We start from the raw sequence: 14,933 nt of genomic DNA on the forward strand, positions 1-14,933 counted from the left end.
CTGGAACCTCTGGACTAATATTAATATAAATATAGCTCACCTGGTATCAGCATAGAAATGGCTGGTGATCCCAAGAATATGGGAGTAAGATGGGATTGAAAGACTGACTGGACAGGGTGTTTTTAACCAGGAATCTACCAGCTAGAAGAATGTACCAATGGCATAGCCCATAGAGGCTAGGTAGCTATATAGAAAGTAATCCTAAATAATGGGCTGGTTATTCATTCATTTTCCCTAGAAATCCAGATGTTTGTCCCATAGCAAGCACAAGTATCTAATTGACTAGAATATCCTCTATTGAAATTTGGTGATTTCTTAAATGTCTAAAGGAAAAAATATTTATGTACTTGTTTTTTATGATATGTGTCTGCATATATATATAAAATTATCTAGTTTTCTTGAAATATCTGTATATTTTATAGATTCATTGCATTTTTCCATTTTTGAAACATGGAAAAGATGTTTTGAAACATGGAAAAGATGATTTGAAACAAGAAAATCCTGACAAGTATGTAATAAAATTAATAAAAGTATATATATGTTTCATAAAATATTTAATGCAAGTTTTCATAACATTCTGCTAATAGAAATCTTTTTAGGAAAAAGAAATTGAAACATTTCTTTGAGTTTTAAAAGAAGGGGACTTATGCCTAAAGAAACCAACAATCTAAATTTTCATGTGTATGACTTTCCTACTTTCTAAATTTCCAGAGGTGTGTTAAGCTTATTTCTAACAGGAAAAACAAATATGGTAATATACCCAACCTCTCAGTTAAAATGGAGATCATCTAAAGTCTCCTGCTTTCTTTTAGATGGTATGTAGGCTCAGATCCTAATTTGTGTATTATGGCAGACCAGCTGGAGGTGAGGCCAATTGGAAGTACTCACAATTCATATTTGTATATCTAAATATCTGTTTTGAAGGATTGTTTTCAAGTTATTAGTAAGAAGTGCTCTTTCTGATCTCACACCTTATTCTTCAAAGACAAATCTGAAAACATTACTGTCTAAGGATTATCAAGCTTTGAGGAAGTAAATCAAAGAGGTAGGTCAAGGCTGAGCTACTAGTAGCATGTAGGATTTTGGTAACTTAGCGGTGTTGCCTTTGGGAGACAGTTCACAAGGTAATTAGAATCAGTCTGCCTGGATTTAAATCTCAATTCTGCCACTAACAAGCTTTGTAACTTCCAGCTAGTCACATACCTCTGATATGCTTATGAGTTTGTTGTGAGAATTAAATGATTTGTTGTGAAGATTTAATGAGTTAACAGAGGTAAAGTAATCTGGCTTGCAACCAATTTTATATAAATATTAGCAATTATTATTATAATCCATAAAAAGCAATATAATCTAAGCACAAAATACAATGGCCCATGCCATTCCAAAGCAACCCAGTTCATATTTAACCAGGCTCACCCAATGCAGAGTAAAAGTTACAAAGCACACAAGATTATTCCATATTTCCAGTTTATGATGAAGTTGGTAAATTTCAGTGTTGTATGTGTAGTGTTTATCTTTTGTTAGCTTCAAAAGCAGAGGTTAACAATTATTCCTGTCTAAATTATATTAAATAAAATCTTTGCCACTACTACATAGCCCTAAACTATTTTATATGATGAAATTGAAGAATAGAAGTAAATATTACCTTTGCTTGCATAAACTCACATGGCTACCAATTTATCTTGCAGCAGCACATGGGTTGGACCTTGAGGCCTTATCACTAAGAAAACATCAATTCAAAATATAAATAGCTGCGTCTGATCAAACCAGAAATAGGCCAAAGCAGCTTCTTTTCCCCCATTTCTTTTGGGCAATATGATTACAGAAGATAAATTTCTTAATCAGAAAGCAGACTCACTTGTGGCTTATTCTTTTACATGTTGATTTCCTTTAACTTAGCCCTCTTTAAAGCAATCTTTAATGCAGTATAGTCAACAAATATTTCAACACCATATTTATTAAAATCAGAGGAGTTCCATGGCAAATACAATGGCAAATTTCTGCTATTGAACATTTTTAAATTTAAAAAAAACTCAGCAATTTCTCTCTCTGACCTCTGAGTCTTAAAAATACATTTCATGGTGGCAGAAAGTGTACAGCAGGAAAGAAAAACACTACTATGGGAATCTAAAGATCAGAATTCAAGTTCCATCTCTGCTGGTAACACATTTAAAACATTGGGCTTTTCCAACAACTAAATTCTTCAACTCTATGGAAAAGTAAAATCCATTTACTCTAAACTTTTCTCTCTATAGGTGAAAGTGCTGTGGCCCAGGGAAACGAAGGTCCTAAAGCTACTTAACAACACAACAGGAAATAAAAGTCAACTTTTCTGATGCCTAATCTATTGAGCTTTTCTTTAGAATAATTTGTCAACAGATTCAACTGGTATGTATGGAACATTTCCTATGAACTAAGCCATACTAGGTATTTTCATATATGTTTTCTTTCATGGGTTCCTTTTAAAAATCAAGTTGTTTTTGTAGTTGGATTAGTTTGCTAGTGCTACCATAATAAATATCCCAACAGAAATTTGTGCTTAAACAACAGAAATTTATTTCTTCACAGTTCTGGAGGCTGAACGTCCAAGATCAAGGAGTTGTCAGCAGGGTTGGTTTCATTCTGAGGTCTCTCTTCTTGGCTGGCAGATGGCCTCCTGTTTGCTATGTCCTTACATGGTCATCCTTCTTTCTATGCTGTCTGTATCCTAATCTCTTCTTACAAGGAGACCAGTCAGAATGGATTAGGGCTCACCCTAACATGTCTCATTTTAACTTAATAATTTCTTTAAAGGCCCTATCACCAAGTACAGTCACATGCTAAGGTACTGGGGGTTAGGGCTTAAATATGTGAATTTGGGGGAGGGGGCAAGTCAGCACATAACACTGGTTTTTATAAACTTACTTACTATTATAGTACTATTTTATAAACTTACTTACTATTATAGTTTAACTTGTTTTAGTTTAACCTGTTATGACTCCTTCAATAAGTGCCTTTTTAACTCATAAAGCCAGCCATGTTGTTAACCAAAAACATCTCCTTATTTCATCCTTTCCCTTTGCTTAGTATCTGTCCTATTTTTTTCCTTTTCCTCTTGCTTCTCTCATTTGTAATAATAAGAGCTACAGGCTATCATACTGTAAAATTTCAGGCTTTTTAAATTTTCATATAATTTCTTTCACTTTTCACAATGAGCAGACAAGACAAATATTAATAGGCCCATTTTATAAATGTAGAAACTAAGGTTTAGAGAAGTTAAGTAACTTTCCTTAAGTCACACAACAAGTGAGTGGAGGATCTGTAGTTTGAACTCAAATCTGATTCCAAATTCTATATTTTAATTTCTTGTATTTTACCACTTGTTTTTTTCCTACTACCTGCTAATAACTTAGGCCAGTAGGGGTTTTCAATGTCTTAATGAGCACCATGCTGGAAGGACACATGGTAATGAGGCAAGTGCTTTCTGTGTTTTTTGTTTTTTAATGTCAAGTGTTCTCTTGCTTCTTGTTGCTGCAAATTTAATTAATATACTGAGAAAATGAACTACATTACATGAGAACCGGGCTTGAGCTGAATGGGAACAAAAGGTCTTAAATGTTTTAAACACTTCCATAAAATTGGTTCTGTCATAAATTAAATATATTATTCATTCCTCCTACTTACTTACATATGCCCACATCACATAAATGTGAAACTGGGACTTTTCTACATGAGCACGGAGGATGACAGAAAAATCTCTCATTAAGGCAGTATCCTTAATATAAATTATATTGGTGCCTTTGAAAACAGCAGATGCTTTGAGTATAAACCCAAAGATAGTGGAGTAAATTTCAATTCTTCCTATACCTCATTCATTCATTTAACAAATATTTATCGAAAACCTACACAGTGTCAGGCCCTGTGGTAGCTGCCTGGGATAGTACCATGACAAAGACAGGGTCTCTACTCTCCTGTCTGATGGAGGTGGAAGATATTAGATCATGATTCACACAAAGAGCAAACTAGCTACTATTTTGGTTAGGTTAAGAGGGAAAATAAATCCATTTGGATGAGTACAGAGCTGGGAAGTTTTCTCTATTCTGAGGTGTCAAGGAAGGCCTCTTTAAGAAAGTGACATTTAAATTTTATTGTATTTAATTACAAAAATTACAAAAAACAAAAAGGAGTTAAGATGTTAGCTGGATAAAGAGGGCCAGAATGTTGCAGGTAGAGGGAGCAGCATTTATAAAGGTCCTAGAGAGGGAGGGAGCTCAGTGCACTGAAGGTACAGAAGGATGGCCAGAGACATTCTAATAAAGGAGTAAGGAGGTAAGTGAAGACAGTGACATGGGCCAGAAGTATAGGACCTTGTAGATGAGGAAGAGGAATGAGAAAGAAATACATAACCTAGATTATACTTGAAGGCAATGCTATTTTGAATTTTTGTAATTAACTACAAAGATAGTTCAATATATCTTAACAAAATAAAAAAAGGAATTCTGTATCATTATTCTGATAATGCAGCTTCATGTAGCATATCAGTAGGAGGTATATTTTGGGGGCCTCAGTGAACATTGTTCTGTGAATCAGCCAGAAGAATGGAAATGGATAGTAACAAGGATGGTAACAACCACCACAATGAAACCTTGCTATCAAATGGAAACTTCCAAATAATGCCGAGAAAAGCAAAATGTCATTCTCTGAGATTTAGCAAAGCAGCCTGACTAACAAAGGTAGCTAAATGAACTCAAATTTTAGGGGAATTTCCTAAGATTACAACAAAGCTTGAAAATTCTCTTTTTGTCACCATTCCTTTTCCATTCTATTCTGTCATTTTTTCTTAACTGTCTATTTTCCAAAAGATAAGAGTAAATAGAAGTCAACATTAAATAAGAATTTATAAGATTTCAGATCTAAGTACCAAAGAGAAAGGCAAATAAAACATTATGTTAATATTTGCTATTTATGCTAAAAGGGAAATACATATGTTTGTAGAAATGGCATTCTTCATCATCTGTAGTCATTTCTCACTGTGATAATATCTTTGTAAAGCACTGATGCAAATATAGGGGATTTTGATCTTTATGGTAAATTACAAAGATTGCATATATAATACAGAAAGCAGACAAAATGTGCAAAGTCCTACCTTAACTTCTATATAACTCTGATCTCAATAGCTAACATTTGTTGAGTGTTTTCTATGTGTAAGGCACTGTTATGAGGTCTATATATCTATTTTCTTATTCAACCCTCACATTTTATAGATGAAGACCTGAGGCACAGAACAGTTAATATAACTTTGACATGGGCTCAGCTAGTGATTGGTGGAGCAGGACCCCAAATGCATTTCCAAATAGTCTGAGTGACAACTAATGTTTATTACATATGTACTTGTTCTGTAGCTCTGCTAAGTAGTTTATGTGCATAGTCTACTTTACTCTCCATAAAAACATTCTAAGATTGGCATTATTGTCCCCATTTCTTTTAGATGGAGAAAGTGGCATTTGGAGATGAAAAGTGGTAACTAGTATATGATAGGGCTGGGATTTAAATCCAATCTATTGATATACAACATGCTAGCAGACAGTAGAAATTACCACCAATAAAGATGTATCCTTTTAAGTTATGCCCTTCCCATATAATAAGGATAGTATATTATTTAAATATAATAATGGGCATTAGTTGTCAGAGATAAGCAAGGTAGTGACTTCACAAATTCCTTAGGCAATAAAACATAGGTAAGTTTAATTTTAATAATAGAGGAAAAATAAACCCAGACCAGTAGCTTTTAACCATTTTGGTCATGGTCACACATATAAACACAATTCTAAATGTAGTTTAATATACTTCATGGCTACTCCCAGAATTCCACAAATGGGCCTACTGTCCCAGATTGTAAAGACTCCCCAGGAAAGGCAAATGTGGCTGCTACACACTAATGAGAAACCTGGGAAGCTAGGGCCAAAGGCCCATAAAAGTATAGCACTGAAAGATGAGAATGGAAATTGTCAAAAGCATATCTCTTATAATGTACAGTTTTTCCTAATGCCTATCCTTTATAAATTATTCATCCAAGCAGAAGTGATTATAGGTCACCCATTCATTTTTCCATTTTTCTATTACATATTTTTAGACCCTATTTTGTGTAAGGCAACATGTTGGGCTCTGGGAATATGTAGACATGATATAGTCCCTCATTTTGATGTTTAGTGAAGAAGTCATAGATAGATAGACATAGATACTGACATAGATATAAAGATATAGATTGATATAGATACATAAAGACAGAGAGACAGAGACAGAGGGACAGAGAGAAACAAATCGGTATCACAGAACATGATGGGCATACTTGTTATGGGGGCCTGTAGAAGAGTGTAGTGAGTTCTTAAAATTTTCTGTTGCCTTGGCATCCATTTTGATTACAGATTTAATTTATTACACCAGAAGCACAGCTCAGTCATCCTTGACACAGTTTTGAGTTCTACACCACACACGACTGGCTCAAGACAGTTGCCCGAGTTAAGAACTTAGAGGCATCTCTCCTGACTAGCAGACTGGGCTTCCAGCTTTCTTACTACTACTTCCTTTGAAGGAAGCATTTAGGCATTTGCCCATGAATTTAAAGTGACTCATACTCTATTCCCTTATATATACCGTTCATTGGCCATGTGTACTCGCCAACTCCTGTGAGCTCTCAATGTATCTATCTATGTCTTCTTGACTCTTTATTCCTGCCTCAGGGGACCCGGGAATGGAGGACTGCCTTCCCACTCATTACATCCTCCTTGCTCTGGATCTGTAACTATTTATAAAAGTCTTTGAATTTGTTTCCTCTTGTGATGGTGTATTGAATTTGCATCTCCCATCTAAAGAACTAGGGGCTGCTCCAGGCCTAGTTTTACACAGGACGTGGGAGGTGGGGGGAACATAAGGACACAAGGTCAGGCTCCCAGTGCCAAAGCAATAGTTAGGCATGTACAAGCTGGACACAGGTCAGAGAAGAGCTATAAGGGTGTCTGTTAGTATAAACAAGTTTCCCATGTGAGGGATTCCTTGGTCATGGTTTGGATAATTAAGTATTAGGCCATGCGCCAGGTAAAAGAAATATTCCATGAAAGACATTCTGTAAACACCCACTTCTAGCTCCTCTCCATTTCCCATTAGGGCAGAGTTGCTAGCCACTCTATTACTGGAACCCCAATTTGGTTGGGGGCTCACAAAACAAAGGCTCACTTGTTATATCTAACAAGGATGAGGACAAAAAAACTTGGGCATGAGTGACCGACTACAAAAAAGGATTCACTTACAATAATATGGAATTGAAAGATGACATGATCAGAGCTGTTCATTAGAAAAATTTAATGGGCAGTATTCATAGGATAAATTAGATTAGTCAGAGGCTGGGGACAAAGAAAACAATTAGAAGGCTATCATAACAGTTAAAAAGAGAAGTTAAATGGGCCTCAACTACTGCAATAGCCATTGGAATGGAAAGGAACAGACAGAGGAAAGAAAAGTAGAAGCAATAGAAGTTGATGAAAGCTTTAAAGATGGTGGATTCAAGTATTCTTAGCTTTTGAGCCATCAACTCGGGAAAATTGCGAGACTAAGGAAGCCTAGAAGAGAAGCTATTTTAATGAACTTCTCTTCAGATATGTAGAATTTGAAATACTAGCAACAAGATGACAGATACAGGTGTTTAATAGCCAATTGTAAATTCAGTAACTCTAAGATAGATGTTTAATCTTCCGTTTAGAACTATAGTTACTTATATATTTACCAAATCTAATTATAGGCCAAACACTTTACAAAGTACTTAGGAAACATGAATAAGACACAAACTTTTGCCTTGCAAAGCTTAAAGATCTGTAGTAGCTTGTCTCCATGGTGACCATCTTAATTCTTTTCCTCCCTATATGTATATACTATGCCCTCATTGAGAGGTAGAGTCTATTCCTCCCCATCTCTTGCATAGAGGCTGGATTAAAAACTTTGTTTTACCACTTAAAAGTGGGAAAAGTGATGGTCTGGGAGTTCTGAGGCTAGGTCATAAAGGTCTTGCAACTTCTGTATGGACCTCTGTAAACCTTTGCTCTTGGGAAAGCCATTTTCCATATAAGAAATCTGATTACTACTATGCTCTGAGAAGTCCAAACTACATGAAAAAGTCCTAAAAACTGAGACGCCCTTTGAAGAAAAAGTGAGAAGCCAAAAAGCACCAAGATGCCAGATATTTGTGATAAGAAGATACCTTGCAAGTAGAGCCTCTAGCATCAGCAATCCAGACTTATGCCATGTATGTCAGAGTTGAACTACCAAGCCAGTGTCTTGGCAAGTTCCTGAACCATAAATTCATAATATATAGCACTATTACTGCTATTACCAATAATAATTATGCTATTATTGTTTTAAGTGACTACAAACCATTAAGTTCTAGAATATTTTTATGCAGCAATAAATAATCAGAACAAGATGTGAGAATAAACCAGATGTCACAATGTATTTGGAGAGGCAGGCATGCAAAAATTCATAATGTGTGATAAATGTAATCTCTTTAACTAGTAAGAGAATACAAAGAGAAAAGAAAAGGTGACCCAAAAGAGACCTTCATTTGAAGGACAAAGCAAAACAAAAAATGGTTTAAATGAATAAGCTGTTCTAGGAACGTGTAGACTACATAATGTTATAGACATATATTTCACTCACTTCATTTATTTATTTACATGGTTTTCATTCAGTTTCACTTTTGTAATAAAGCAAGCAGTATTCAAACAAAAATTACAAACTATCATGAGCAGTTAAAGAGCAGAGTTGATTATGGCAATTTAAGGGTGTGAATCCCATTTATGAGTTACATTTCCAGTCAATAACAATACAGTGTGAAAATGTATACAATTTATGGCAATTTGAAGAAAAATTAGATCTAAATAGTTTCAATTAAGCTTATATAGATCTAACTATCCTGGAAGTTGTCTTTATTTTCCTGAAAATGTGCTTACGAATAGGTAAGTTCTACTGTATAAAACACAAGACGATTAGTAATATAATTGCTTAGCAAGTGATACACAAAGCATGATCAATAAACAGTAAGTCAATACTATATATAAAAAAGGAACAAGGACATCTTAGCTTCTGTGTTTCCTGTATGTTGGCATCTGAGTCTTAATATGTGATAAATCAAATATTTTATTATTTTCCACAAGCCTATTATTGGTTCATTCATAAAAGAATAATGCCTTACAGAGTTTATGAGTATTTTAAATGTCAATCTTTACCCCCAAAGGTTATCTGCAATTTACCTTTATTGATCAGTGTACAATTTTCTGAAGAATGCAAGTCTAAGTGAAAGGGTTTCTGTTAACATGGACTTTATTTACAAGGATATAGGGAATTAATGCTTTGTAAAGCTACCCACACACCTTTTTGGGATATTTCCTGTGTTAATAGATATCATCCTTATGTGAAGGTTGAAACAAAGCCTTTTCTGGATACTGAGAATTCAGATTAACATGCTCCTGAATGATTCTTTAAGCCCATTCTGATTCTTAATTATCAAGTCAATCACCCTTTACTTTTAGGTTCCTCTATATACAAGGCCAAGGTATCTGAAGTAAGTGGTAATGCTATTAAGTCTACTTTTCCTTAGACCATCAAAGATACATGTCTTACCTGAAATTTCTGTCACCTCTATTTACTGGTCTGTCAACTGATTCAGGAACTCTTTTTGGTTGATAGGGAGGCTCTCTTTTGTGAATCTGCCAATTCTTCTTTAAAGATCTCAATCATTTCTATCTCCCTATTCCCCTTCCCTCTTTGAATTCAGAAACCCCTGGGGTTTCCCTGTCAGAAACCTCGATCAAAGAAATTTAAGCCATATCAATAAAACCATACTGCAGTTAGCTGAAGAAAAATTATTAAGGGCATCTGTTTCAAAGGAAGACTGTGTTACCAAACTATGCAGCCATTTCTACTTCAGAGATACTAATAATATGTAGCTGGCTTCACTGCTAATCTGTGATAAGCCTATCTATTTTAGCCATCCTTTGAATTCAAAGCCTTTAATCACCATAGCATCTAGGATCTTCAATAAGGAAATGTCAAAGGAAGGAAGGAAGGGGAGAATAAGACTGACTGAGGGAAACACATAAACACTGGCATATACCAAAGGAGACTAGAGAAAAGAGAGTGAAAGAGGGGGAAGAGAAGATAGAAAACAATAATTCAAGGAAAGGTGTTGATGGGGCTAAGCAAGACAGCTTTTAACAAGAGAAAAGCCCGATATGTGTATATTGAGAATGCTATAAAACCCCAAAAGCCAAATTCTAAGCTGCCCATTTTCTACATCAATCATCCATATTCATGAAGGTATGATTTGTTTTTACTTATATAAGAAACATCCAAATGGGAATGGCATCCTGAGGCATATTATATTATGACAGTGTATAGTAATACTGTGAAGTATATACAAAACAACATAAGGTTAAGCAAAACAATCATTTAATATTATTCTATACCAGAAAACAAAAGTTTTTTTTTCCATCCCATTCTGATAGTCCTTAATCCCTTGCAAAAAGGTCCATCATGCTCTAAAAATAATTAAGGCTTTTTGTTGATGATCATTTTCTTTGTTTCATAGATTTAAAAAGTTAACATTAAATATTTCCCTTTCAATGAATTTTTCTTAATTATAGGCTGAGTGCCTGAATTTTAAGTTAATTTAACAAAATTGAATTACTTTTAATGTTTTTAATTTTTATTTTTTAGAGACAGGGTCTTCCACTGTTGCCCAGGCTGTAGTATAGTGGTGTGATCATAGCTTACTGTAACCATGAACTCCTGGGCTCAAGTGATCTCCCTTCTTGGCCGCCCAAGTAGCTGGGACTACAGCTACACACCACAACGCCTGGCTAATTTTTAATTTTTTTTGTAAAGACGGGGTCTCGCTTTGTTTTTCAAGGTGGTCTCAAATTCCTGGACTCAAGCAATCCTCTTGCCTTGGCCCTGCACAGCCCTAGGATTATGGGTGTGAGCCACTGTGCCCACCCAAATTGAATTAAATAGACATATAAAAGTATCTAATAGACCATAGAAAGGTATTACAATTGGAAAAATAATGCTTATAATAAAATTTGAATAATAAATTGTCATCACATATTCTTTTCTTCAGCACAAGCAATGAGTTTATACACTTAACTGTAAGGAAGTTATCTCCTTAATCACATTGTTCAGAAAATAGTTTTCATGAGTATATTCCTTAAATGTTTAAGTAATACAAAGAAAAGAGGAAATTTCTCTGCTTCCCATACCTGCAGATGAAGAGGATCAACATAGTATAAGACATTCTGAATCAGGAAAGAATTTGTAGTTCAGGTTCAAGTTTTGTCCCAAACTAGCTGTTATCATGGGTAGATCACTGCTCTGGACCTCAGATTCCTCCTCTGTAACTAGGTCACCTTTAGGGTTCTTCCCAGCTCAAACATACTATATGATAATGGACATGTTTAGCAATTTTATGGACAGGTTGGGGCATAAGTGCTAAGATTAAACCTGGATCATTTCATTTGGTCATGTTTACCTTATGGACTTATCTGGGGGAGAACTAGTAATTCTGAGGCATCCTAATTTACCAATAAGTGCATAGTAATTAATCTAAAATGTGGTGGTAAAGAAGATAGCCACAGGTGGTCTATTTGCTTTCATAGTATTTTCTCACTCCAAATTAGAAAGTGCTTATTATATTAAGGCAAATGGATAAGGAATTTTGGAAAATTATTAAAATTTCTCTTTAAACAAAAACATTTAGCAAGAGATCCAAGGGTGAAAGACACCACCACGTTTTAGCGCCACTCCATGGATTGTTTTCCATATGTAATAGGGTTTTACAACAGTATTAACTACTAGATTCAATTTGACTAAGTAAAGCAGTCAAACACCCACACTAACTGGTGAAATGATTCTGTGTGCAACACTGCAGATGCATATCCAGAGCTGGTGTTTCCAAATTCGAATGAGAAATACAAATGAAACAATACTTTGTTTCCATTAAATGAGATGGAATGCATATAACACTCTTTGAACCTTAACTGATTGCCTTTTGTAATTAATGATCATGCACAGCAATAAAGAATAGTCCTATTTCTTTGTGAGTATATTGACAAATTGCCATGTCTAGATGACACTAAGTATCTCCAGCTGCTAAAAACCACTGGAGATAATTGGTGGCTCTGCACCTTAATGGACAAATCATCTCTGACCATCCTGATCTATTCTTGGAAAAGGCATTGTTTTTGCTATTTTCAACCCTTTAGAAATATTTTATGATGATCAGCAATCCCAGGATGGATTTTTTCTTATTATCTGTGTTTGCTCATATGGCAAAGACAAGTCCAGGAATGTTTACTAGTTTTGTTTCATTTCAGAATATATCCAGAAAAGAAAGTTGACACTTTTGTCCTATTTCCTTTAAACAGTGGGAAAATTCAAAATAGTGCTCTTTCCCTGTTATATCAATGAAACAACCCTGCATTATACCTACTCCTCAGATTTATATTTCAACATTAAGGCAAGATCTTAAATACTTTCTTTTAGGCAAAAGTTGGGCAAGTCACATAACATCTCTGAACTTCTGTAGCAGAGTTTGTAAACTGGGGATAACAACAATAATAACAATAATAATATCTCATTGGCATATTGTGATGGTTATTGACAAAAAGTCTTTGCTTGACAAACTTTAGTCATATGTGTACTTCCTTCTCAAATCCAGTATTAGCAAAGAACCCTGCTTAGTCAGCTTAGTATAACCCCCCTACCCTTGATATCTGATCATCCTGATATCTGATCTGGTTCCTCATCCTCCACCATTCCTCATGTCACATCTGGTCACCTTGGCCTGTCTTTAGAAAGAACCCTGTTAATTCGGTTTAGCCAGAATTACCCTTACTACTGATTAGTAATTTTCCATCCACTGACCTCCACTCTGCTTCTTGGCTATAAATTCCCACTTGCCTGTGCTGTATTCAGAGTTAATCCCAATCTCTACGTCCCACTGCAAGATCTCTTAAAAGTGGTCCCTATACCTATCTATTGCTATGGTCCTGAATAAAGTCTTCCTTACCATGCTTTAACAAGTACCATTGAATTTTTTTTAACATTATATAAGCTAATATTATAAACAACCTGTCACAGAATGGAAGCTAAAAACAGAAGAGTTGTTAATATTAAGTTTGGAATGTTATCCAAATAAGATATTTTTTCTAACTAATAAAGATGCTTTGACAAATAAATTATTCATTTTCTCTCCCTCATATTTCTTACCTATCAGATGTGTGTTCAGATCAAATACTAATTATTTTTCTTAATAAAGCCACACAAAATATCGCTTATTTGCTAAGACATTAAATGTATATTATTGCCATTATTATTACAAGAAATGTTAAGATATCACTAAAGATTGTTAGTTTGTGCACATAATATTATGCTTTTACATGTATTTTGCTCAAATAGATCCTATCTTCCCAACCTAGCCAATAAAAAATTCAATAAATCTTTGTTTTTCCTTTTATTTTCATTCTGAATATAACACAATTTTGCTAGACAAATGCCTTCTAGCACAACTATCTGGAATAGACAATCTACTCAATGGAGATAAATGGAAAGACTAGCCTTCTATATAAGATGAGAGAAACAGTATTTGTTCTTTTATCCTTTCCAATTCTTTTTGAAACTTCCACATGTATATGTATGACAGCTGGCATGCACACTAACAGTTGTAAATATTTGCATTCTCAACCTTTATTCCATAGTTTTTACAATTTTCACAAACCCCCACATTTTAATATCATGGAATCCCTCTGAGAATAGCCTCATCTTAAGTCTGCATATATGCAGTTGGAATAATGTGCTATCTACTGAGACCAATATCAGTAGTGAAATTTTCATATAAACTGTTCTCAGTGTTGCTGGGGAAATATATTTGATACACTATTTTGTCATAAATTTGCTATTGCTCATGATGAAATTTTTTTAGTGTTTCTGTACGACTATTAGAAAGTTAAACCCAAGACATTAAACAATTGTACAGGGAATCTAATACAGTTTTTTTTTTTCTATTAGAATGAAATATTTGAAAGATGACCCCTGAATCAAGATTTTAAACACGATTTCTCTCTTATAGCTAAATGGACATTTATCAAATGCTTATTAAGATAGCTTAAGAACAAGCAGAAAAATGATGAATCCCTCATGAAGAAGGATTGAATTTTTTCCTTCTTCTAACGAAGCAACATTCATCACTTCACCTTTCCTCTACTACGCTCCTGTTTCCTGTTCAGTTGATGCCTTTGAATTTGGAATTTGTGCTTAGTCATCCTATCTATCAAGCAAGATAAATGAAATCAATACTCCTACAAGGAAAATGAGTTCACTAATATTTACATTTATTTTCGTCCTTTCTTTCTTTTCTGACTGCAATCTGTTACCATACTACATACCTTTCAAATGACTCTACAATGCTCTCTGCTTAATAATGAATCAACGGAATTTTTAACCATTCTTTCCTTTACACAACTGAAATCCCTTATTAATGACAATGCTGTAGGACAAAGAGAAAAACCAATATAAGGAGCTTTGAAGAGGAATGATAGGGACGATATTAGTGGCTTATCGAAAACAAATTAGAACAGACAGACTGGAGTTTTAACAAATGATTGCATGCAATGAATATGTGATTGAACTTTTAAAGGTGATGCCACTGTTTCCTAAATAAATTCTCATTGTAGTAATTTATTTTCCTGACATTACAATTGGCTTTTGTGGCTGCAAATTGATATATCTTTGTAAGGTTGTTTCCATTGACTTTTTTTTCAAATTAAAATATAAATGCCTTTACATGCTTTCTGGGTTTAACTTGTTCTCTTAATATAAAAAAGTTGCATCCAATTTCAAAGTTTTTTATA

Source organism: Microcebus murinus, chromosome X (genome assembly GCF_040939455.1).
Source record: "Microcebus murinus isolate Inina chromosome X, M.murinus_Inina_mat1.0, whole genome shotgun sequence".
Classification (NCBI taxonomy): domain Eukaryota; kingdom Metazoa; phylum Chordata; class Mammalia; order Primates; family Cheirogaleidae; genus Microcebus; species Microcebus murinus.